A 24476-nucleotide genomic window follows, 5' to 3' on the forward strand; every position below is an offset into this window, starting at 1 on the left:
AAAAATTGAAGCTATTAGACTTACATTGGGGTTAACTTTACGTAGTGAGTACTTTTTATTTTCATAAAATTGAATTGGGTATTTATTGAAAATTGGGTCGTTTTGTTTATTGTTGTTTTTTATTTTATCATGGAGTCAAACACGTGAACAATGTTGCGAAAGGATGAAGTGGCAACACTCTAATTGTAACACCCCTCATCCAACCTGATCGTCAAGTCCGAGTTACGGAATGTTACAATCGTTTCCGGAGCAACTACTGACGAAAACATTGAAAATAAACCATTTAAACATACAAATATTTCATAATTATAGTCCTTATATGATAAAGAGACTTTATCGAGACTCAATCACACATACGAAAACTTAATTGTTAATTTGAACATGAAATAGGGCCAAATTGAAAATTTTCAAAATTTTAGAACAGGTACCGATACCTCTAAAAGGTACCGATACCAAATTTATTTTCAATGTTTGGAAAATTCATCCTCAAATCAACAAGTATTGATACTATATTCTAGTATCGATACCGTTTTATGATTCTATTTATTTTGTAAAAGCTTATCAAAATACAAGTGTTTCGATACCCGTGTAAAGTATCGGTACCCTGATGTAGAGTATCGATAGTTTAGTCCGTTATCGACATTGTTTTGACATTTTTTTTTTGTTTGAAAACTGATTGAAAATTGCTAAGAATAGATACCTTTACTAGGGTATCGATACTTTAAATCCAATGTGTCAAAAACTTTCATTTTGGTGCCCATTTCTTGCTCAAACTAAAAAGTATTCAATAGGTGCCTTAAAGCAAACATAAAAACCTGCATAAAACACTCCAAAATGCATTCCATTTCATCATTTCATCTATGACAAAATCAATCAAATCATCCTACCTTAATTTGGTACAAAAAAACATCTCAAACAACTTAGCAAAAGTACCAAATTATCTATCATGCTTTCAACCATTCAAACCACATTTAACTATACCATTTTCATGATCAAATCATACCATTATACATCCAAAATTTTCTATTCAATAAGACACACATATATAGACTATCATATTGCCAAAACACACATTTATGAATATATGGACATTAGCTTTCCAAATTCAAACATCAAACAATGTTTCAACCAAGCCATCCATTCCCAAGTTATTACATATATGAGCACCTAAGCACATGCCACAATACCGTGCTTAAAATGAGTAAAAGTCTACCGGGTCGATAGAGGAATAGTGTGATCTTCGAGCTAATTCGACTGTCGAGTTTTCACAAACTGACAATCTACAAAAATGGAAAACAACTAGGAATGCTTAGTAAGCATTTTGGATCCACGGGTAACTACACCACACCAGAGAGCACTGAAGTGCTAAGCAGATAGTACTGAAGTGCTAAACAGAGAGCACAAAAGTGATGAACAGAGAGCACTGAAGTGCTGAGTAGATAGTACAAAAGTGCTAAACCCGTACAAGAGTGCAAATAACCCTATTGGCATGTCAATCGTATCGTATCCTTTAATACTTTCACTCAAGCACATTTAACACATATAACAATTTCTTTACAATTTAATCTATATCTCACCTTTTTGTACCAAATCGTAAATAATTAAAAATACAATTACACAAAAAAATTCATAATTCAAACATATATACATTACAACTACATATAACTACACCATATGAACTTACGACAAAAAAACAAATAAAATGTTGAGGATTATTTCACAATTTTTCCTTTTCCTTGATTTTCCTCCGTGGATTCAAATCTCGATCTATAATAATTATAATTCATTTCAATTATCAATTTGAAATACTTTATAACATTCTACTTTATTCTTATGATAGTTCAATCTCATAATTTTCCCTAAAGTTTTTATTTTATTCAATTTAGTCCCTAAAATGAAATTGTTATAACTTTCAAACTTGAGCTTCGATTTCAAAACCGATCTCAATTTTCAAATTCTTTACACTGTAATCCCTATGTTCAAAACTAACAACTTTCACTTTACAAATTAGTTCTTTTTCATCTCTAAGCTTAAAATCTAGCAATTTAGTACCAAAAGCTTCAATAAATCAACAATGTAAACTTCTGAAAACTTTAATAGTTTTGCAAACTAGTACACGGGTAAGCTAAATCAAGCTCCTAGGATCTCAAAATCATAAAATTTACAAGAAAATGACTTGATTGCATTAACCAATTGAAGACTTAAAGCTTGGAACCCCTTGGCCAAAACTTTTGGCTTCCTTACCTATAGAGAAACGGTGAATGAAGAAGAAATGAGATATATTTTCTCTTTCTTTCCATGATTCTTTTTTATTTCATATTTACTTTACTAACATATATTAGTATAATTAAAATTTTAACCTTATTATATCTATTAAGCTATCCAATCGTCCACTTAAAATATAAAATGGCTTATTTGTCATTTTAGGCCTTGTTAAATTCCTATATAATTCCCTTAGCAATTAAAAATCTATAGCGATTAACTTTTATCCCTTTTACAATTTAGTCCTTATACCTTAATTAACTATCCAATTAACAAAATCAATGGACCAAACTTTAATTAAACTTTATACTAATGACCACCTATAAATGTGTTATCGTTTATAGTATAAATATCACACCAAAAATATATTAAATTAAATGGCGGTGTTCATAAGCGAACGAGTTAATTTGTAATATAGTAAAGTTTACAATGAACACTGGTAAGTATTCTGAGAATCGTACCCAAAAGATCGCAAATTGGAGAAATTATTATTAAATTAATTACAAAAAAAAATTACTAATCTAATCAAGTCACGAATAAGTAGTGTGAAACCAAATCGAAATATTAATTAAACTAATTAAATTAATAAACCTAAATTAATGTAAACGGAAAAATATATAGGATTTTTCCTATATAATTCATCACCTTTTACTTAAAATTGTTGTTAAAACCAAGTAATTATTTAATAAACTAATGAAATATGTGAAAATATGAAATTAGGACATAGAAATTATTAAAATGTGATTTTATGTTTTATTATATAGTTTTCATGAATAAAATGGCTTATTTTATATTAATTTAAGCATATTATATTTTAAGCTATGAAGTGGGTCATGCATGATTAAATTAAATAATAAAATATAATGTTATATTTTAATAATTTATTTTTAAATAATTCATTAATAAATTTGGGTTTTAATTAATTAATTAAATTGGATAAATTTTATTTTTTGGTCCTCTAACTTGTTGATTTATTCTGGACAGGTCTTGTCGAAACCATTTTTAACTTGAAAAAAAAACGGGGATCGACTTTTAAAAATAGAAATGGGAGTCGCCACCGATATTTTATTGTGGTGTGATCGGATCACCTTAAAAACAATTTTAGGTCGGCGAATTTTGAGAAAATAGGATCAGGAGTCGGTTACGCACGAGGAAGGGTTAGCACCCTCGTGACGCCCAAAATTGGTACCGAATTGATTGTTTAATGTCTTAATGTCGAAATTTTGAAAAGATTTTAGAATACGATCCTTTTGAGTAAAATGAATTGGACGATGAGATTTATTTATTTCAAAGAAATAAATCGTCACACTCAGTAAGTTAGAGTGCAATATTTTAAATCCTCGAAATTAAATTTATCCTTTGACTTTTAAAATCTATGCATTTGAGAAGGATATTCGACTATTTGGGTCAAATGAGAAAATCAAAACTCAATAAGTTAAGGCTCGATTTCACAAAATTCCTAAACATCGAATATTGCATTTATTTTCATTTATTAAAAAAAATCCTCGTCTCGAGAGAACAATATGTCATATCCAATGCGTTAGGACACCACATATCGAATTCTCGAGAATGAGCTTTTTATTTATGTTTTATTAAAAGGGATATTCGGTTTCTTAAATCTAGAGAAAGATTGGAATCCAGTAAGTTAGGACGCAATCTTTTCGAGGATATTCCAAATTCCGAGTGTTGCGTTATTTAGAAAGACTTGTATAAAATAATTTTGATATTTAAATTTTTGGAATGAATAAAAAAACGATTGTATAATAATGTACAATGCGCAATGATAAATCGTAAACTAAAGCATACACTAAGGAATAATGAATAATCAAGAAATACAAGCAAACAAACATAACAACAATAATCTCTATTGTACATCATGCTAATATCACTATCTACATTCAAAAACTAATAAAAACGAGCCAATTAATGCAAATTCGAACCAAATGTATGAGTTTTGAAATAGCTAAAACAAATGACATGAAAGAAATGGAAATTGTAAATCAATAAAGTATCGTACAAAAATTTAAAATAAGTAATATACTAGAAATTGAAATAACCAAAATAAATAACATTATATATATGATATAGTTGGTGTAAAATGTTGAGATAAGTAGAAATAAAAATAAAGAATTTGAAAGAAATAATGTATATATATATATATATAAAATAAGGAAAATATAAAACTTGTAGTCCATAGAATATTATATGGGTATGTATGCATAATGAAATAATGATAAATAATAAGGTAATAATTATATATAGAAAAGTTAAGTAGATATATAATCAAATATAATAATAATAATAATAATAATAATAATAATAATAATAATAATAATGAAATTTAATTATAATGATAACAATAATAGTAACAAAACAATCAGAAGGACTAATTTGCAATCAAGACTAAAATTTAAGAGTAAATTCGAAAATAAATACAAGAGGTGTGAACCAAATTGAACGCGCGAACAACTAAGGGGGATCAAAAGGGAAAAATTCCCCAACCCTCAAAACGCGGCGCTTTTGCGTTGGTCAATAATAAAATAAAAAGCAAATTAAAGGGCGAAATTTTAAAAAAAAAAGAACCGATTTGAACCCAGGACAAAAGAGAGAGGACCGGGAGTGCAATTATCCCGCCCCCTACCAAAACGCGCGGATCTAGCCGCGGTTGGATCAGGTCATCGGGTATGGCCTCTAAACGGCGTCGTTGGGACGCTAAGAACCCTAGCCCAAAACGACGTTGTATTGTATCATTATTTAAACAAACTTTACTTAAAAAAAACATTAGCAGACTTGTTTTTAAAAAAAATTTGCTTATTGTTTCCTCTGCTAGGGTTTCAACCCTAGCCTTCAGCGCCGTCAGTCCGCCCCATCTCCGTTGCGATTCCACTGTCAACAGTGGTCAGAGCTGCACCCCTAGGGGCTTTTTAGCTCCTCCTCCCCCGGATTTGAAGGCGTTAACAGGTAACCCTCTCCTTTTTTTTCTTATTTACTCTCCCTTTTTTACTTAAACGAAATGAGAACAGAGGCAAAAAAAATGAAAAATGAAAAAAAATCGAAATCAGAGAACAAATCACCTTTTTCTTTTTAATTTTTTTCGTTTCTATTGATATTCTCCGTTCAAAAAAAAGCCCTTTTACAGAATTTAGAACGGCTTTTTATAGCTGAAAGAAGAAAAACTAATAAAAATAAAAAATACCGAAAGTTATTTCCCCCAATCCCTTTTTACATTTTCTTGTTTTTTATATTTTCTCTGATTTGTTGTCCCTCTTTTCGTTTGTTTCCTCTGCTTGTTTGCTGTGTCCTTTTTCTGTTTCTTGGCCTCTGCTATTCGTTTGTGTGCATTCGTTGCAGGTATTTGCTGGCGTGAGGCTGTACGTTGATGTGGCACGGCTCGGAGCGGCGCTGGAGGCTGCTGTTGTAGTGCTCGTGCTAGGGCTGAATGCCTAGGGTTTCTGATTTTGATTTTTGTTTTGGGCTACGTTGTGCTTTGGGCCAGGGTTAAATGTTTGGGTAGTTAATTTGGGTTTGGTTTAGTGGGTTTTGTAATCTGGATTGCTATTGGACTGTTATAATTTTTTGCTTGGTTTATATTTGGGTTTTTATTATTTTTTTACTGGTTTATTTTTGGTTTGCAGGCCCAGGAAAATATTGGTCCTTACAACTGCCCCTCTTTGCTCATTGTCGTGTAACGATAATAGAGCCAAGACTAAAGAGGACCAATTTTTCCCAGTCGTGCTTGGACCTTGGTGCTCTTCTTCTTCAAGTGGCTCCATTCCATCCTACTGCATCTTCAGAGGTATAGGAAATAGTGCTTTGATCCACTCCACTACAACTTCAGGGAGATAGGATTATCGAATTCAATCTGCTCCACTGCAACCTCAGGGAGATAAGATTTGCTTCTTCAGTCTGCCCCACTGTGACCTCAAAGTTTAATCCATTGGGGCGCAAAATTTGTACCATCATTCTCCCACTGTAATCCAAGGGTAGAAATATGGCTTTCCCTCAATCCTCTCTTATCCAATTCAAGGATACAGGATCTACATCGTTCTGGTTCCTTACACCATTCCCAGGGTGTCGTACCCAGGTGCAAATGAAGGTTCTCTTCTCCAAGGTAACCTCTTCCTATTGCCTGATGATCATTGCTTGCTTGTTTATGTAAGCTTTGTCACCAACATGGCGTCTTGTCAATCAACGTATTTGACAACAAAAATCCAAAGAGAAAATCTAAATTTAGACTATTCCTTCTCAAATTTCCAACCTTTAAATTTGGTGTGTTCTAAAGAATAGTCCTGTTTCAGGCTCCTATATTATTTAGAAACTTTTCAGAGTAATATGCAAAACTTCCTTTGTGAAAGTTTTATTAGTCCATTAATCATTATTCCAATGCAACATGTTTGCAAAAAAGGTTTATAACAATGGATAAGAATAAAGATGGTTCTGAGCATAGCTCGAAAGAATAAATTATCAAAAATAGTAAAGAAGGATGACAATTGGGAATGTATATCTTGGAAAAGAAAAAAGTATTCCAAGAACAACAAATAATATGAGAATTGGGTGCCCCAGATATCGCAGCTTGAACTTCTCTGTACAAACTTTCTGAAGACCATTTTGAGTTGGACATGTGTTTAGGAGATCTACAGTGCTCTTTTGATGCCTCAAGACGTTGCCTATCCTTTCCTGTTGATTCAGGCATAGCAAGATCACCACATGCCCAATCTGATCAAAATTCGAGTTGCTTTGATTACCTCATGCCCCACTTTAATCAATATTTGAGCCGCCCTTTTCGGGTTTTCAACTCAAATCTCCTTTGGCCTAAGGTGCCCTTTTACGGGTTTTCCCCTTAGCCTCTCTGTCATTACTTTTTTCATTTTTCATTTTCATCTTTTTTTTTGAAATTGGTCCTTTCTTCTTCTTTAAACGAAGTATTTCTTGACTGGATCCGTATTTATAGGATTGGCGGTCTCGCTTAGGATCAATGCTCCTTTGAAAAAGGTCTTCTTTACAACATAGGGACATCCCCAGCTTAGCATTCATTTCCTTCTAGAATCCTTTTGTTGAGGAATGGTCTTTTTCGGCATCCACCCTTTCGTGGAATTCTCTGAGATGACCTTGTTTATTATGGGCTCGTATCATCTGGTACATCCGACCCTAATGAATAGCTTTTAACCCCTTTTCCTAGGTCCAACTAATCACATCACGATTGGATCCTTCCAACTCTAATACCCGGAGGGAGGGGATTTCAATAGGTAAAACTACCTCATCCCCGTAAACCAAAGAGAACAGCGTTGCTCTGGTAGAAATCTTGATAGATGTTCGGCAAGCAAGGAGGGTAAATGGTAATTTTGCAAGTCTCAGTCATTTTTCAATTTTCTTGATGTTCATCTCTAGTTAATTCGGTGACGAATCGTGGTGTCTGCTTCTGAGTTGATTTCAGACCTCAGCTATCGTAATATTGTTTAAGCTCAATGCATTCTCCAATATAATTTTCTTTGGAATTCTATATCTGCATGTGATGACTTTGACGCATGAAGCAGCCTCGAATTATCTTAAAAATGAAGTAATGCCCATTAGGAATCTTCGATAATGGTGATGTCCATGCCCCATTTTGCTCAATTTTGAGTCGCCCTTTTCGGGTTTTCAACTCAAAATCCCTTTTGGTCAAAGCGCCCTTTGCGGATTTTCGCCTTGACCTCTCATTTTCTTTTTTTTCTTTTTTCTTCTCTCCTTTTTCATTTTCATTTTGACCTTGATTTTTGATTTTTCTTTTTTTTTTTTATCTTGATTTTGCTTTTGCTTTTTATTTTATTTTTTTTGATTGAATCTGAACCCTTTCGATCAGAATCAATGTTTTTATAGATAAGATTTCTCACTTTCATCTTGTATGCGAAAAACCTTCATTTCTTTTATAGAGCCTTTTGGGGCGCAACTACGGCAGAAAACATCTTGAAGGGATGGAAACTCGCCTTCAAATGGGTAAAGCTATGCTGACTCAACGAGAAAGGCATTGCCTCGACAAAGAATTGCATCGTTTCTACTACAAATTTCTGACATCGTGCTGTTGTGCAGGTGTCATTACTAGCAATTTACCCGAGCATATCTTGGTATGACCATACAAAGACATCCTTCAACTCTAGAATAACTTAATGAGGAGTTGCTTCGTCTTTGAGGTCAGGTCAGTCACCAAGCTCACAATTTCTAATGGTTCCTCGTGAGGTAGGATCTGTCGGTACTCTTGTTCTACCATCCTCAACAAGTCTGAGATAAGCTACAATATTTTTCATTTTCAAAGTCATGAGATCCCTCTGAACACATGCCTCACTTAAAAGGAAAATCTGGGTCTGTAGTAGAGTCATTCATGTAATTTGATATATGGGGCCCATAATAAGTACCAAAGAATATGCAAAAGAATGTATAAATCTATGAATAATTATTTATACAATATGATTATGAATGAATGATGTGAAAGAAAATCCAAAAGAATAAAATAATCAGAAATAATTATTCAAATAAAATAACATTGGCTCAAAAGTGATCGCAAAGATGTATTTCATTAAAATAATAATGTTCAGACGTGAGCCTATTTCACAAAGGAAATTTCTATCATTTTTAGGCTAAAAATAACAAAAATGTTCTGAACATTACTTTAAAAAAAGCTCTAGAGACTATAGGGTTTTCTTCCTTAGTCGAATTGCTTAGAACACTTCCACGTTTATAAGGGTGGATATCTAACAAGGTTCCTTCTTTAGTTGCTTGTGCTTTGCATTCACTCCATTTATCAATTATGATTGGGTAATGGATTTTCTGCACTGGAGGAATCGTCAAATTTAATGACGCCCATACTAATAAGCCTTTCAATCAGTTTTTTAAAGGCAATGCAATTTTCTATGGAATGCCCCGTATTTCCCGCATGACATTCGCTTTGTGCATTCGCATCGTGCCATTTGGGGTACGGAGGCTGTGGAGGTTTTGTGTAGAGAGGGGCAACAATGTGCGCGTTGAATAAGCTTTGATACAGCTCCTTATACGACATCGGAATTGGCGTGAACTGGAGGTTCTCAGTGCCTTGTTTCACATTAGATTCTTGTCTTGATGAACCTTGTTGACTAGCGACCCCTTTACTTGGAATGACCTAATTTGGTTTTCAAACTCATGAAAGATCGAGTTGCAATGGAATTGTTGCAAATTGTGTTAAATTTTGCTAAAATCTATTTCATTCATATAGTTTGCATATTAGGATAATTTACATTAGGGATCATTGCATCTAGTTTATACCACTTCTCAACTATATTTTGTTTTTATTTTTCAAATTGTTAATATAATTTTACAAATTAAGTGACTTAGCACAAATACAATCCCTTTGGAGACGATAACTCGATACTTACTTATTACTTGATAACGACTGTGTACACTTACACAAACCCGAGCGTTACAATTAACCTAATGAAATTTCCTATCCTAGTGTCAACAATGTAAGCCTCTAGCCTATGATCGATTAAATCCCTAATTAATTAATAGAAGATTAACTAATTTCATAATTCGAGTTTTAATATGAATTAGTTAATAATTAACTAGTATTACCTCCCAGCCTCTACTATCTAATTGATCGACAGATACTCGCTGACCTCTCGATCTTGTTTCTCCCATGATAACTTCCTAAGGTTGTCAAGTTTAGGGTTTAAGAACATGTAATCTATACCAACTAATCCTATTATGAACTCTTATTATTTTGTTAATTAATCGACTTGATTAATTAGTTAGTTCAATAAATGAATCATGCAAGATATGAATAAAGCACACTATTCTATTCAATTATTCATACAAACATCAATTGGCTAGATTAATGAAAGATATATAAAAGATTAAAAGATAAGAGATAAGAGATAAGAGAATGCTCATGAATAATTATATTGATGCGCAGGTTCGGAGCAATCTCCACTACAAATGTCTTCACATCGGAATAGGATCTTTCGACTACGGAAGAAGAAAAGAAAACTAAAACTAAAGAACTTAAGAAGTGTTTAATGGATGGATTGATTCTCAATGTCTAAACCTGTACAAAAACCTCTTATTTATAGGCTAGAATGTGTGCACTTTATACTTGATATGCCCCCAATACTAATAAATGTTGGATATCAAAAGGTATCTTCGATTGCTTGCATGATATGGCTACTTACGTCACTTTACTTGTGACCCACATTCAGGCTATGGCTCAACATAGGCTGTTATGGCTCAACCCAGGGTGCATGTCACTCCACACACTTTGCGTGTTGCACCACACAAGGCATTTTGTGGCTTTGGACGTTTTTTCAAGCTTTCACGGCTCAAAAAGCTTGTGCAACACTCATCCCAAGTTCCCACGTCAATTGGGCCTAAAATTAGTGTCAGCCTAATAGGTCATCAACACCCAGAAATGTGTCAAAAACACTTATTTTAATTAAATTTTAATCCTAGGTACTAACTATCGAATACGTAATAATAAATACTAAATTGCCTAGAATGCAAACTTTTTAAATGCAGGAATAGACCGAATTAACTACTACATTTGATGGCAGGTCAACTAACCTCGTAAATATTAAATAATAATATTTACGAACTTACTCGTCAAAAATAGGGTTTCGAAACCTCCGTTTTTGACACTACTAAAAAATGGGTTGTTACACTAATCACTCCTACTTTTTGATGAAATTTGCTATTTGAATTGGCTTTGCAATCGATAATGGGAGTTGATTCACGACCTAGTTTGAACTTTTGACTTTTAGATCTAGTGCCCTAAATGTAGTATATTCATTTTCTATACATGTATTTTTTGAACAAATTGGTTTAATAATAATACCCGTTAATTATATTAATACCATTTGTATATTCTCCTCAATGTTTTTTGAACGCAAAGAAAAATGGAAGCAAATATTGGCTCACTAATTATCTAATGTTTAACTAATACTAAGAAGTATTATGAAGTTAGGTCATAATACAAAAAGACAACTTGTATTAGTAGATGAACCTAACATATCCTTAAACCAAAAATAAGCAAATCGATTGAAAGACTAATATGTCATCTATCAAGCCCAATTGGGGAGATGCTTTGTCTTGAGCATCGGAGCAGATGACTCCTAGAAGATAGAAACATAGATGTGGCTAACTAAACTAATCTTACATCGAGCAAGATCCAAGTTAAATAGATCCTGAATCCGTTTATGGATTTATTTTCACTTGTGACGTTCATAGTATGGCATACCTTAATCCAAATGGATAATGGACTATGTATGCGTAACTTTGTATACTTTGATGTAAGAAAAAACTTGAGTTCAAATAAATAAGGAACCGAAAGTTGATGCGTTTAGGTATACAACTTTTGTAGTATGTACCATCATTCACAATAGTGAAATTAATAGCCCAACTAATGGGTAAATGATATCCTCTCATCTACATTACATGATAGATAAAAAATAAACGTGGTCACGAGTTGTTTTTTTTTTTTTGGTAAATGAGTTTATTACTATTTGATAGTAATTGTCTTCTCATAAAGGAAGATGTAATGGTTACCATAAGATAAAATAAGTTCATATTGGGAGAAAAGACTTATCCCAAAAAGATTAATTATATCCTATGAAGGTAACACATGCTGATGACAATTTCATTAGACGAGCAATAATTAAGTAGATTTCGTAATAGTATGTAATTAGGAAGTGCTCAATCATGATACTATAGTGAAATGATTCCGTGACTAAATAAGTTTATAATTAATACGAAAAAGGTTGGAACTTAAGCATAAATTATTTAAACCCTAATTACATATGTTCAATCAGTCCCTTTGCTAGTTCATTGAAATAAAAAATGAATTGCATGTAGAACAAAATGACCATATATCAACGAAAATAATGAAGTTAGAGAAATGAGTCGCATTCACAAATGACTGTGTTTTCTCACTAAGTATAGAAAAGACTTGAGAATTAATTTAAGGTTTTCAAATTATTATTCAATTAATTATAATTAAATAATTAAACTTTGAAAATGAAATTAAATTAATTAATCGTTATGAAACCATTAAATATGAAAATTAAATATATTTCCTCATAGATTCTTTTACGTTAAAGTTGTCATGACTTTAACGAAATTAGAATTGAATTGAGAAAATTATTTACTTAGGAAATTAAAATAGTTAATTTGATTAATTAAATTAATTACATAATATTTTATTTTAGAAATAGAAAAAAATATTGGATTGGATTAAATTATAAAGTTTTGAGTTAAAAGTACATGAAGCACATATAATTGGACCCAATATATGAGAGCCCTAATTTGCCTCACATAAACATGTGAGAGGCAGAAACATTAGGGGAATTGTTAGAGACTGTTGCCCCATCTTTTAGTTGAACTAGAAGATTGTTTTTCTATTAAATAAATATTATTTGTGTTATACTTATTAAACCAAGATTCTCCTATCTCTCCTTGTAAATAAATGGCTTTGAAAGAGCTATTAACATAACTTTTTACACGCATAAATTTCACGTATTGTTATTCTGCCAGAAAGTAGTGGAAATTTATTTTGTTAAAATATTTTCTATTTTCTAGGAATAATAATTTCTATCGGTTTCTATTAAGAGAATTACTTTCCTATTAAAAGTAATAAATCGTTTTTGGTTCTGTGTTTGGTTCTTGTTGTTTGAGTGCACACTCAACACAATTCGGGGTACGAGGATAGTGAAGAAGGTCATTTGGTTGAAAGCCGAGAATGATACATATCCATCTCGCACAAAGCACAACGATTTTTTTGGGAAAAATTTTATTATTATAAATACCACAAACCAACTCAATTTTCAAAATTTTTAAATTTTCACTATGAAAGAAATCCATTTTTAAATTAGATTTTTCCAACAATTAGTATCAGAATCAGATTGTGCTATGTTTATAGTATAAATCGATACCAAATTCTCTCTACTTCGTGTTTGGTTACTTTTGATAACATGTGACATCCTTGTAATTATATGCATGTTTTGGGTTATGTATGTGAATAAATATTTTATTATATATATGGCAAATTAATTTTGCCAAAGTTGTGATTCCTAGAAATTAGATTAGGTGTAATTTTAGGTTTTAATAAATTTTAGGATGTGTACTTAGATCTTGGACTATTACCTCCATGTTGGTTTTATTTAAATTTTTTTAGAATAATTCATGTGAGTCAGAAATAGACTTAGAGTTTTCTATAAGCTAATTTTTTGACAAATCCCGGAGAATCCAGACGTATTCAAAATTGATCAGGACGATGAAAACTTGATCCAACCAACCGATAAAAGATCGGTAATGAGTTTACCGGTGAAAGCCGACAACGGTTAGTAGTGGTGGATGATGGTCCAACTGATGATGACGACGACAACGGTAATGACAATGATAATAATGGTGATAACAGTAGCACCGATGTTGGATTTGGTGCCCTAAGTGTAATATATTCGTTTGTATACTTGTATTTTTTCGAATAGATTGGTCTAATAAAAATATCCATAGATTCCATTAATACCCTTTGTGTATTGTGTTCAATGGTTTTTGCACACAAACAAAACTGTAACAGCCCGAATTTCAATGGTGTCAGAAAATACGATTTCAGAACCTTATTTTCATAAAATGAGTCCGTAAATATAAAATTAGAATATTTACAGAGTTAATATAAAAATATATTGAAGTTCAATTAAGTAATTTAACCGAGAAATTAGTTAATTAAAGCTAACGGACTAAATTATAAACGTTCAATCGCTATTGAGTTTTAATTTAGAAAAAACTTGAGGACCTAGATAGAAATTATCCCAAGGATCAAAATATTTATTTAACCAATTATAAATGGGAGTTAATGGATAATGATGGTGGATGACACTTAGATTAAGTTTATAATTAAAAATAAGTTAATTAAGAATTAAGTATAATTAAACTTAGTATAAAAGCCTAAGTTAGTGGAAGATGGAGATATCATCTTCCTCACTTAGCTCATGCCGTCCATTAAAGGGAAGAAAAGAAAGAAAATCACCATTTTGAAGCTAGCATTCGGCCAAGTAAATTATTAAGGTAATCAAGCCTTTTTTGTGTAATTTTTATAGATTTATGATCATGAGAGCTTGATTTAGCTAGCTCATGTATCAATTTGTTCAATTTTTAAATTTTTAGCAAGTTTTCATTGTTGAGAAATTGATTAATTAGCCTTTAATTTGACAGATTAAGCTTAGATCATGATGAGGACTAAATTATAAAGTTATAAAAGCTTGATAGTTAACTTTGTAACATTAGGGACCAAATTTAATAAATTGAAAACCTGCAATGGAATTTTGCTATGAATATAGAGTATAAGGTCCTTAATGAAATAATGTGAAATTAGATTTTGATTCGAAGCTTGATATCGAAAAATATGCATATCCCAAGTATAGAGACTAAATTGAATAAAATACTAAATATACTTGGATTTGTATTTGAAAGTGAATTGGATGTAATTTGATATTGTTTATTTATTGAATTATCTTACATAGGTAAAGATGATACTAGGTCGTCGAGAGGGAAAGGAAAAGCAAAAGTCGTCGACTAGTGGCTCGATAATTCGATTTGTACTTTTATGATTCGAGATCATTACATTTGTATGCATATTCATGTTAATTGCATGATTGAGTATCGAGGTAAGTATATAATTTTCGTATGAATGTATCATTGTGAATGATATTAATTATTGGAAAATTAGATTGAATTGAATAAAATAGAAATAAGTAAGATATAAATTGATGAATGTCTTATATTATGAAACGATGATAGAGATGGTATGGAAAAATGATTTTGAATATATAATTATATGAGTTTGACAATAATAATTTATATGAATTGAATTGAGTTGATAATATTGAATATTAGGAATTTGGACTAAACTAAATATACTATAAAAGAGTGATATTATTGATATATAATATGTGATATGAATCATGTTATATGTTATATGTTATTGAATATTTATATAGATGTATATGAATTTATGATGAAATGAGGTTATGATATATGAATGATTGATTCCCATGCACACTTAGTAAAATGCTAGGATACAGTTGACATGCCAACAAGGTCATATGTGCGCTTCTGTACGAGATAGTTGATGATATGGAGATTATGACAAGTTATTTCAGGATCTAGCATCTGTTGTGGATCATCGAGTATTCATTATCTCTATAGAAACCTTGGTGTAGTGGAAGGATGTATTCTAATACATATATACATTTTATGCCTACAGGCTTTGCACTTCAGTGCCTTGGTGTGGTGTAGTTCACCTACGTGTCCGACTCCATTTTTACTAAGATTGCATTGGGCGCAATGTTAAATTGAATTTTGAAATCAAAATATAAAATATGTATTTATTAAATGATGTTGCAATGATTTGATAGTACAGAATGATATTGTAGGTACATATATGTGCAATGTGTTTCACGATAGCATGTGAAAGACCATGTGAACCAGTTTATATGAGCCTAAGGGCCAATAGCTAATCAATAGACTCGATAGGGAAACATGAATATGATACATTAGATGGCTTGAACTGGAAGAAAGTTGAATGTGTTAATGGTAATAGAAAGTAAAGGTCTAATATGTTATATTGATATTATTAATTGGTGACACTTGAGATGGAAATATATGTATGATTGGTAATAGATTGATAACATGATGTGTATAAATTAGATTGTAATTTAAAACATTGTATGAAATTGAAGCACTTGATATGATATAGATGGAATGTGATCTTGCAATGGCATATATTTATATTGTTACTCTGTTATTTATATTACTTGAATCATGAAATTACCACTAAGCTTTATCGCTCAACGTATAGTTTGTTATTCTGTGCATATGTACCAGAAGATCTCAAAGTTTTAAGAGGTGAAGCAACATCCAGATTGTCGAATCTTGACTCAAAAATCTTTGTACTACTTTTTGCATTTCAATAGATGGCATGTACCTAGAATTTTATCGGTTTAAAGTTATAACTGGTCAAGTAGATATATTGGTTAAGGAGTGTTAGATGGAATTGATTTGTGAATTGTTTTAGTCATGTTTAAAAAGTGTTTTGATGTGTTTAATATGTTACAAAGTGAAAATGATGACCTTAACTTGAATAGAATTGCATATTGGGTCCTTAGACCATTAGTGTGTATAATTTGGAAGGTTGAATTCAAAAGAAGTAAGCTCTTTAGGAGTCTGCCCTTAGAGTTACAACATAACTTTGTTGATGTCGCGATACTAGCTCTCAATGTCACGACATCCACTGTTTGAAGTCATACTACCATTCTACCATTTTGGAAGTCGCAACATTGCACCCTAGAAGTCGCACCGCCAGCCCAAAACATTTCGTAACTTTGTAGTTTAGTCCTCCAATGATCTCAGGTTATCGAAAGAGCTTTTGTCAATTTCGATAAACCCCAGAAAATATTATACATTATAATATAATGATGTAATAAAAATGCTAGTGAATTTAAAGTGTTGAATCAATAGAAATTATTATCATAGTTGCTTCAACAATGGATGTGGCATCTATTGGATCTGGTGGCCTTAATGTAGTATTTTCATCAATTTACACTTGTAATTTTTCGAACAGATTGATTAATAAAACAAATTCATTGATCACGTTAATATACTTTGTATGATTTACATCAAATGGCTTTTGCACACAAAGGAAAATAGAAGTAGATGTTGCTCATTGGTTATCTAGTGTTTAAATTAATACTGAGTGGTATCATGTGGCAAGATCATGATATGAAAAGACAACTTGTATTAGTAGACGAACCTAAACATGTCTTTATTCTAGATGGAAATGAGAAAAACCAATTGAAAGACTAATATGTTTTCTATCAACTCCAATTGGAAAGATGTTTTGTCTTAGGCATCAAAGTGGATGACTCCTAAAAGATAGAGAAATAGATGTGATTGACTAGACTAACAGTATGTCAGACTAGACCCAAGAACAATAGATCCTAAATCCATTTAGGGATTTATTTACTTGCGGAGTGCATACCTAAATCCTGAGTGGATGACAGACTATGTATGCGTGACTCGTACTGTAGCACCTGGTTATCTTTATTGACCCAAAATTTAAGAAACATTAGGATTAAATTGAAAAGATTAACAAATTGTCAAGATCCACTAGGAAATTTTGAAATTTTAGTGGTTGAACGGCGATTAGTTGCATCTCAATTTTGGTTTGGTTACGATGAAACTGACTGGTTCCATAACGGGAGACAAAATAATTAGTAGTGATTAGCTAAAATGGACTAAGGAGACTGTGTAAACTTTGGCTATAAATATTGGTGTGTGGAGAGGAAAGAAATCTCCTGAATGTAGTAGGTAACCTTTTTTCTCATTCGCAACGTCTTCTTTGGTTGCTCTGAAAAGGAAGAGAAAGTTTGAGACAACTCCACATTAGGCGGTAAATGTAAGGTTCGAAGTCTGGGAAACTAAAAATTCAATAAAATGGTAAGCCCTAAGCCTCCTTATACTCGTGGATTAGAGGAAAAAGAAGTAACAATTCTCGAAAAGTTTTTGTATAATTATGGATTCTGGGTTTTTAAGGTTTGGTTACCTACGTCTTTTTTAGGGTGTCTATAGCCATTATGTGGCATAGGGGTTACATCCCGTACGAAACTTAATAGTATACCACTTCTACGAATAGCTCGTAATGCTGCATCTCTTTCGAGACCAGGACCCTTTATCATAACTTCTGCTCGTTGCATACATTGGTCTACTACTGCTCGAATAGCATTTCCCACTGCGGTTTGAGCAGCAAGAGGGGTCCCCTTTCTTGTACCCTTGAATCCACAAGTGCTGGCAGAGGACCAAGAGACTACCCGACCCCATACATCTGTAACAGTAACAATGGTATTATTGAAACTTACTTGAACATGAATAACTCCTTTTGGTATCCTACGTGCACTTTTTCGTGTTATGCTTAGCTGGCAGGACAAAGGAGGCTCTAGCATTTGGACAAGTTGAGTTGTCAAGGATAAAAGAAGCAATGTGAGTTTCTACACTCTATTTTGGGTGGTTCATGAGATTGATTTGTTGAATGATTTCTGTTGTGACTATATTGGGTTGTTCGAGTCTGTCGTTGTGTGTAAAAATTATGACTGAGCATGTTGTGTATGCATAATCGTGTATGAATATGTGAGCATTTGTAGGTACGACCATTGAATGTTAAACTGGTATTACATGGTGTTGAATATATAGTGTACTTTGCATTCAGTATCTGGTATCTTGATTGCATGAAATATATTATTATACTATATGTGGGGTACGTAGTTAATTTACCTTGACAAGTATAGGAAAATAGGGAACTTTGGCAATGTTGGAGAAACTGACGGATTATTAAAGAGATACAAGCGAGTATGATGGTGCCGTGAAGGGATATCAACTGGCTCACTAGAATGAAACTGTGATGACGATTATCGACTAGTCCTTCTGGATGACACCATGATGACAATTTATAGTTTTCATGGAGCAACACCACGACAACGGTCTACAGGCTTTATGGGGCAACACCACGATGATAGTAAGGTCCTACAGGCCGACACCTCAAAAGAGGTTTAAGGTGTGAGACCATATCTCGGCCAAGACAACTAATAGAGTTCACCAGGATATTAAAAATAAGATAGAAAAGTGTAAGACCATAGCTGGGCTATGACAACCAATAGAGTTTGTCAGGACATTAAACACAGGATTGCAAGGTGTAAGACTATAGCTCGGTTATGGCAGCCAATATGGTCCACCAAGACTGTGAACCAAGAAGCTGACACGATCAGGAAAGGAAGGTCGTTGTATGACTTACTTGGAGAGTAGTAAGATCGGATAAATACGATGCATTTGAGATCATAAGTAAGCAGAATAGTCAAGAATCCACCAAATGGTTATGAAAAAAGAACAGATACATGCAGTCCTTAATGAAGATGAGGAATTAGGAGGAAAAATTACACTGTGGTATGAAATATATGTTGGTATGGATTTGCAGATTTTGGCTAAATAACCAAAATGGAGGTGTTAATGAGATGCCCAAGCAGAACCTAAATCTAAGGACTCGTTGGTGCAAAAAGGGTAGCTAGAGATGGAACAATCTAAAAAGGGATAATGAAAGAAGAAGTCTGTCAATGACTACTTAGGCGGACAATCCACCGAAAGTAGTAATGGGTATGACCCATTAGGATTTTATCTATTTTAAATTAATTACTCAGAAGTTTGGAGCAAGATGAATTAATAGTTAAGGCTACATGGTATAGTACAAATCTACCATGATGGTAGGGCGTCCATTCAGTTAGCTTGATAAAATGTTAAAGTGGTAAATCCTAAGTTTAGTCTAGTGTTGAATGTACAAACCAAGGTAAGGATTTGAATTTAAAGAGAACATAAGTGGAAGACCACCAGTAATATACAATGAACTTTATTTTCAAGTGGATAGATGATGGTAAGAGAGCTAAGCTTCTTAAGTTACCAAGGAAACTGGGATGGGGTGGAATTAGACCAGTACTAAAGAGAACCATTATAGCGAAGAACATGCTTACGTCCGAGATAGAGAATAAGTCTGCCAGCGGTGAGCTACGAAAAAAGGGCAAGGCCTCGGCCACACCGGTGAGAACTGCCAGAGACTGAGGATAAGAAGGAAGTTTGACATCTCTGCTTAAATTTTATTTTTGAAAACTTTAAAATATTGTCGAACTCTGTTTCACATAATCTCACTACTAAGTTCATTTGAACTTACGAATTTACTGCTTATTTGCGGGATAAAGGTTTGACTTGAGAATCGAGTGAAGGGACCAAGCCAGACACCGCCCATTTGAGAGATGGGTATGGATGTCATTCATATGTATAGAGGGGATCCATTAAAAGCCATGCCTCGGGGATCAAGTCAAATGTAATGACCTTTAGTTTAAATCTTTAGTTTTGTAATTATTGTTAAGCTTATGAGGCTGTAACCTTAAAGAGTTATGTTTCTTAATATAGTTTGTGTAATTTAAGATTTTAAATATTAATAGAATTAAAAACATCATCAAGTTATTCGAGTCTTTGTATCATCTAGTACCTGAACCTGGTGATCGTGTCGAGTACAGGGTGTTACACGTGACCTCTTACCACTATCATTGGCTAACCTACCCCCACGACCCCTTGGGGTTCTACCACTACGACCTCTTCCTCTTTCACATTGGCTCTCTCTTACCATTTTGATAATTGATTATAAAACAAAAAAATGAATATTTAAGAATTACCTTTGAAGTAGTTGGAATCCTGAGTGAATAGAGAAGTTACACTCTTGTGTCGAGAAAAGAAGGGAAAAAAAGAAGTTGAATAAAAAATGAAGGAAATTAGGGATTTTGAAAGAACTTAAGCGACAAGAAAATTTTGGGGGAAAACAATTTGAGAAAGTAATGATTCTCTTTTGCTCTACAATTGACTATATAAAACAATCATCTTTGGGAAGTTTCACATTTAAAAGAATTGTATTAAACTGTTCAAATCCTTCAATTCGTACTCAACATCTATTAGTTTCTTATAAGGGTTTTTTAAACCCTTAATATTCAGAAAAGTTGGACTATCCACCAATATGGATCACGTAAGCAAGTATCTACCAATCTGGTTTTACCTAATATGTATTCACCAATTAATTTTGTAAAAGCAACTTTATGGTAATGTTATACATTTCGACACTCCGCATAACTGTATCTTATGTCTCTTCAATAAGATTATCCACCAAAGCGTCTAATTATGGGAATCTAATTGTAATGCAACTATTCGCTAGTGCCTGTTCAAAGAAGCATTCTGCACAAAGGCTTCACAGCATTGGCCGCATAATGATTTGTACACAATAATCTGTCAGGTATAAGAATACGAAGTTTCGTTGAAGTATCTTGTCTGGGATTTCGTTATTATATGTCACCCTAGTGTGGGTTATATTTTCCTTGATTTTGTGTAAGAAATTTCGAGGATAAAATTTTCTTTAAAGGTTGGAGAGTTGTTAGACCCTGAAAAGTTAAGGTTAGAACGATAATTTTAAGGATCAATTTGAAAGCTTACAAATTGAGCGGGCTTTAGTAGAAATAAGAGAAATGGACAGACTAGTTCTAAAAAGATTGGTCTTCAACCTTGGTTCCGTTGAGTTTTAACTAGGAATATTTTAGTAGGAGACATGATGATTTTGGACTTGTACACTTGGCTATTGAGTTTGAGATCGGTGTAGGAAATGTATGAGTAGTATATAAGGGAGAGATATTTTCTTTGGTGGAATTCCTTCATTTTTCTATTATTTCTTCATCTTCTTCATTAGTTTGGTTGAAGGAAGGAAAGATTAAGAGTAGTCTACATGGAGGAAAAACGTGAAACTTATGCATAAGTAATGGATAATTTATCAACTTGGTAAGTATCTTAACCTTTTTGTGTCTCAGAGTTAAGTAAAGGAAAGAAAGTTAAGGATTTTAGATATCCATCGATTCTCTTCTGTATAGGCTAAAGTTGTGGAAAAATCATTTTAATGGTCTTTGCATGTAAACAAATTATGGTTTTTATGATGATGAAATATCTTCGTTGAAGATTTTGAAATAGTTATTATGTTTTGTAAGCTAGAGGCTTGTGTAGCAAAGGAAAAAGCTAAGTAGAAGGTTTTGGCGTCAACTTTCAGATGAATTCCAGAACTCAAGCCTTAAATGGATGTTTATGTTTTGGTGTTGTTGTTGGGTCTATAACTTTTGTCCCAAGATGATGAATTCCATAACTAAATGATGATATATCGATATGCATGATGTGTGTAGATATGAAAGTATATGACTGGTTGTAAGCCTATCTATGAGATTTAAGCGAAATGTTTGGCGTGATGTTTGATGGTTATGTTGGTTGAATGTTGAACAAATCATGTGTCATCCTATGGCTAGATGTTATGTAAATGATGAGTTACTCCATAACTGAATATTGATGTATCGTGAGGCTTGCTGTTCTTGTTGATGTAAAAAATGCATGAAATGTTTGGCGTAATATGTGTCATGCATAAATAGTAAAGTTGGTAGAATGTTTGTGTATGAAATACATAAGTTTCAATTAAGCAGGGTTGTGGAGGGTTGCTTTAGCAGATAAAAGATGAAGAAATGTCATGTTGTACACTATGCCATGTGTTATTTGGCTTTCTAGAGGTTTGGACGAATAGTACAGAGAATGTATATAAATGATTTTTGGGTTTGCGGAAGTTTGGATGAACTGTATAGGGATATATTCACAAATAAATATGTAACCCAATGTGGGTTCTATGTACATATGAGACTCTGTGAAATCTAAGGCTTTAAGCGTCATATATGTAAGTAAGTCCATAGCCATGGCATATGAAAGTTATGAAAGATATGCAAGTCCTCCTGATTTAATTGAGAAGTCTACCAAGAATGAGCTATTTATTTATACTAGTTCGTATGTGCAAAATATGACAGTCCGTTAGGACTACCTTACCTGAATGATTTCATATTAGGAAATTCACTCTTAAGTATCCGCCAACATGTTATATGTTTCTATGAATGAGATTACTTGTTATTGCAAGATAGAGGCAGAATACTATGATCCACCAAATGTATGTTTGACTAAGATATGTTGTTTTTCTTTAATAACCTGTTATGAGGGTTTTTCATTATGAATCCACCAATATTTTTCATAAAGCATGAATCCACAGACTTAGGTCTGAAATAGGAATCCGTGAGAACTATAATACGAATCTGAGTTTGTTAGAACGAACCGCTAATCACAGTGCACAACAAGGTTTATTCGACGAGATTGTCTTATCTAATTACCTGTATATATTGGTGCAAAATGTACTATAGGTTTTCTTTTATACGTCCGCAAGTAAAAATCCGTAAAGATTTCCTCTCAAAGAGTAGTTGCATATGGGTTTGCAAAGGCAACTAATGAAGATAAAATGCGCAAGGATAATCTACCAAGCGGACAAACATTTATTGGCATTCTAATATTGTAATGGTGAAGTCTCATCAGTGAGAGCTCTTTATGCGCAAGGCTTTAGATAGCTGATTGCAAAATCTCTATTTTCAAGTCGTCTATAATAGACTAAAGGCAATCGAGTAAGATGAATTGATATCCAAGTTGTACATGTAATTAAGCAATGGTGTCTTTCAAGATGATGTACCAAGTATAAGTGAGTTAGATCATGTGATGTAGATACCACACCAATGAGATTGGCGAATTGTTGTAGTATAGACAGTCAGACTTTAATTCAAAATCATAAAGTGTTAACTTATTAGTATTTTGCTAATATAAGGTATAGATAACTCACTAAGTTCATTTAAACTTACGTTTTGTGACATTATGTATTGTAGGTAATAAGGGAATTCGATAGTTCATAGAAACCAGTCTAAAACCCATCGTGATCAAACGGTTGTGCTTCCTAGTCATAATATGCATATAGCGAGGAGACCCAGTGGTGGAGTCTTAGGGTCAAAGTCTTATTTTTAATTAGTCTTGATAATAATATTATTTCCAAACTAAGTAAATATTTGATATGTTTAAACTATTTTGTAAAATAAGTTGTATCCTAGATTAAAGTTACAAGTTAGTGTAAATTCATCTGGTGTAGCCAATTAGATAATTGTATCTTAATAATAACTGTATTAAGTCAGAATGGCAGAATATCCATTAAAGAATATGTTAGTAAATTTTCAGCTTATAGTATATCCCTTGATCCGACAATTTGGATGCGACGATCGAGCTGGGCATGGGTTGTTACAACCTTTCCTTCCAAACCTTATAGTATATCCCTCAAGCTACTAGCTTTCTTGCACCTCCCACGGGTTTCCATAGGCTCAACTTGCTCATCTACTCCTTTTGACATATTAATCAGTGCCTTGGAACACTAGCTCATATGCCAATTGACATGGGGATAAAACTTTAGTCTGGAAAATTGTACGGTCATAGGCGATTTATTTACTTCAAATCTACCTAAGTCATCTTAACTCTTGAAAGATGAGAATTCTCACAGAAATTTTCTAAGGCACCAAAATATAGCAAAAGCAATTCAAAGAAAAAAGAGCTCAAACCGAACAGAAAAGCCACAAAAAAACTATGTACACAAGGTGTTAGGGTAAATACTCTTAAATACATTCTTTAACTCAAGAATAAAGTACAATGGGATGAAGTGATTACAAATGGGGGGAAGTCCTCTATTTATAGTTGAGCTC

Source organism: Gossypium raimondii, chromosome 7 (assembly GCF_025698545.1).
Source record: "Gossypium raimondii isolate GPD5lz chromosome 7, ASM2569854v1, whole genome shotgun sequence".
In the NCBI taxonomy this organism is placed as follows: domain Eukaryota; kingdom Viridiplantae; phylum Streptophyta; class Magnoliopsida; order Malvales; family Malvaceae; genus Gossypium; species Gossypium raimondii.